The sequence below is a fragment of the Talpa europaea genome (genome assembly GCF_964194135.1).
Source record: "Talpa europaea genome assembly, chromosome: 6".
NCBI lineage: Eukaryota > Metazoa > Chordata > Mammalia > Eulipotyphla > Talpidae > Talpa > Talpa europaea.
Window position 1 is genome coordinate 103,151,489 of NC_140072.1, and position 3,896 is coordinate 103,155,384.

Consider the following 3,896-nt stretch of genomic DNA (forward strand, 5'->3'; position numbering starts at 1 on the left):
GTAATTAACAGAAACAGGAGCAGTAGCTGGAACATGGACTCTCCTTCACACGTCACATTTTAGTACAGAACACAAAGATTTAATCAAACTGGACCTCAGAGTGTAGGAGAGACTTAGAGGTTGTCCCTATGGGGACACCTTTAAGAAAGAATACACTACCCCTGGAAGAAACATTTTATGGGATTCAAAACATATGTTCTGTCAGACATATAAGTAAAGTGCTACACTGAAATCTTAGGACTGATGGTTTGAGGACTGCCAGCTCCTCTCCCACATTATCACAGGCTGGGTTTGGGATTATAGCATAAAATACATGAGCATTCATAAGAGAAAAGAGAATATTAGATTATAGCTAAAAGGGCATTTATCTTTTGCATTGTAGTAAATTTATAAAATGGTATATTTGATGATTAAATGTGTTTTAAATTTGGTAAGCGCATCCATTGACTGTTTTGTTTTCCCACTGAAGAAAATGTGTAGTTTCATTGTTTATATTCTCAATATTAATATATAGTTATAGATATGCAAGCGGTATTCTCAACTTGTTCTAGAAAATAGTAATAGTTTTAAGAGGGAATGCACACCTTTTTTTTATATGTTGTTGCAGATACACAATTAATATGAACATTTGAGCAATCCTTGGCTATCTTTTGCTATTTTAATCTATAAATTTGTATATAAAAGAAATTAACTTGAAATCACCATTAAATATAATTGCATTACATTATTTAATATAGTATTTATGTCTAATATTTCCCTACTATGCTCATTATAAGCTTTCTATTAAAATATTTTTATTCCCTTTATCATTTTAAATGCAAATTTACTATATTATGCTGATATCCTTATCTGGTAATATTAAATTTCTCAAGGTATTGTGGTGTGATTCTTTAGTATTTTCTCTCTGATTATGAAGTAATTGATATGTTTTATAAAAGGTGCCTAAGTAAAATAATTTACAGTTTTAGCAATGATACAGTATCATCTCTGGATACAGGATGAAGATCTAGAAATATTAGTGATGTGATTTTTAGGTTTGCATCTAAACTGAAATATTGTATATATTATATTCTCCTTGAAATTCCCATTATTGTTTCAAATAAATGGTAACTAGTAATATCTGAATTATTTTTTCAAATCATCTCTTTAACTCTGATATGATAACTGTTGTTCAGAAAGACGGCTGTAGAACTTTTCAAGCACTCAGTAGTCTATTCAACTTGGATACATGGTTCTTTTAAAACTCAGTACAATCTTCTGAATTTAAACAATTTAAGTCTTTCCATAGTCTTTAGTTATGTGCCTGCATCACTAATATCTTGGTGTTCTGTGTTGCTAACTTAACTGATCCTTTGCACTCATTCATTATTGTTCTTTTGACAGATAGCAATGATATCAATAGTCTCGTATAATTAATGGTAGGGTAGGACATGGCTCCTTTTCCACACAACTGAAATACCCGGTGGTGCATTATGGTTAAAAAATAAATCTGATATATGTCCTACCAAAAATGTAGACAGATAATCACAATTTCACACAAAAAATACTCATGTAACTATCTTATAGGCTTGATAGAAAACACAGTTGTATGCTCAATTATTGTTAGAATTTACTGTAGGCAAATGTGGTAATACTGTATTTTAGAATTTGGGTAATCTTCTAGTTAGCTCATGTGATAGAATCACCTGTTCATGGCAGAATGTGAAGTTGGTCAGAGTTGTAGGCCTGTGACAAATTACCTAAGGGTGAGAATGGTTCAGTGTTTATATTCTGTCTAGCAGTTTCACTGTTTTTAAATTTTGTAGTTAGAATTATCAGACAGAGGTGCAGATGTTATAAATATTTACACTTACTGTTTGGTCAAGGATGGCCCATGAACATCGCTAATCACTTTTGTAAATTTGGAGAGCAATGAACTTTGTCTAGTCATCATTAGGAAGAACCATAGCACCAAGGAATCATTCCATAGCAATTTTACTCTTTAAATGTAATCTTTAGGAAAAGGCATGATTAAATAACATTTGTTTATTAGCTAGGGTAATAAATAATGAAAGCCAAATCTAGAAATTTCTAAGTAATCATATATTACAGACTACCTGATAAGTGAATGTGTTACATAATTCATTAACTATCATAGTAATTCACTCTTATCTGGAGAAATTTCTGAGCATTTTAGGACATGTTTCCCAAAGTCACTGCTAAGTGAACAAATTGTGTTTCCTGTATTTAAAATATATGTTCTTTTTCTATATGGGCCATTTTCACAAGAGTGAGATGGTATCTCGTGGTTTTGATTTGTATTTCCTTTATAAGTGATGTTGGCATATATGTAGGCAGTCTAAATGTCTTTTTAGGAAAAAAAAAAGTCTATTTTGATTGATCCATCATCTGATTGGGTTGTCTTTTTGTTGTTGGATTGTATATTTTGGAAATTAGGTACTTGTTATTTTCAGAGGGTAAAGAGGGTCTTCCACCTTCAGCTTACCTGGCTCTTCAGTAAAGTCTTTCCATTTCCCAAACACTGCTGGCATATTTTTGGCATTTATGAGCATTGCATAGACGACCTTTTGACTTATCAGTAAGAGCTGAGACTATATCGAAGAAAATTTAAATTAAAACATGAAACATTTTTTTTTTTTAAAAAAAAAGCATTTGGCATTTTCATTCCCAGGAAGCTACAGGAAGTATTTAATTGCCACATTAACAAAGTAATAATATTAGAAAAATCTAACTGACCCATCAATAAAGCAGAAACAAGAGAAGGATCCTAAAAAAATAATTAATAGTATGTTTGGAGAAAATTTAAGTAAGGAACTGAGATCATCATCCTTTTCCAGTGGGAAGACTGTCCCATTTAAATGCATAGCCATGAACAATCAGAGGGAACTCTACAGATAAAAGCAAAAAATATATATTTTAAACTGTAGATTTTAAACTACAAATTTTCAAAAAATAATATTTATCAAGTCCTTAATGACCATTAAATTAGGAAAGAGTCATTAACTGATACAAGCAATAGTGTATGTGAGTTAAGTGCATTTTCTTGTAATACCTAGATATGTTTAGATAGCCAAAGGACAAATAACACATGAAGTAGGAAACAAATTGTTACTATTTTAATCAGTTGGCTAATCTCAGAATACTCATATTGGGGTGAATGAATGCAGTGTAACTTTTAATGAAAAATTAAGCATTAAATATCACATATAATGCAATTTATGAAAGAAAGAAAACATTTAACTTGAATCTAATAGTCTTTTGTTTTGACTTCCCAATTTGCAAGAAATACAGGGAATTGGGAATCATACTAAAATATTTAGAGTAAAAATATATTGTTTGCATTTAATTTTTAAATGTTAGTATTAATGTTTTATATGGGTATAAATTGGCTTTAACATACAACCTACAGAAAGATAATTCACATTTGGAGTAAACTAAGAAAAATAAATATTGTAGGTATTTTCATAAGGATTGAAAAATTTAGACAGGAGAGGTGGGGGGAACTTCATCCCTTACTTCTATTTATTTTTATTTCTATCTAACAAAATAAGTGATAAATGTAGTTATCCAAACTGACCTGCCTCAATCTGTAATATTCTCAAACCACACATGTACTTATTTCCTTTATTCCCTTTATAGTTATGTGCCCTTAAATTTCCAGTTCTTTATTTTAGGCAAATTTCCTGCAGTCTTGCCTTAATAGTATAGTAATAGATAATATTTGTAGTTCAAGAAACTTTCTTTAAATGATCCAGTTGTACATTATTATTTTATTTACCATAACAAATACTTGCTTCCCAAATTGTTTCAGAGCTATATACCCTAAAATAAAATCTAGAAGTTAACACTAGTAAAATTGCTAATTCTATATATTACCATGAATATATTTCAGTTTC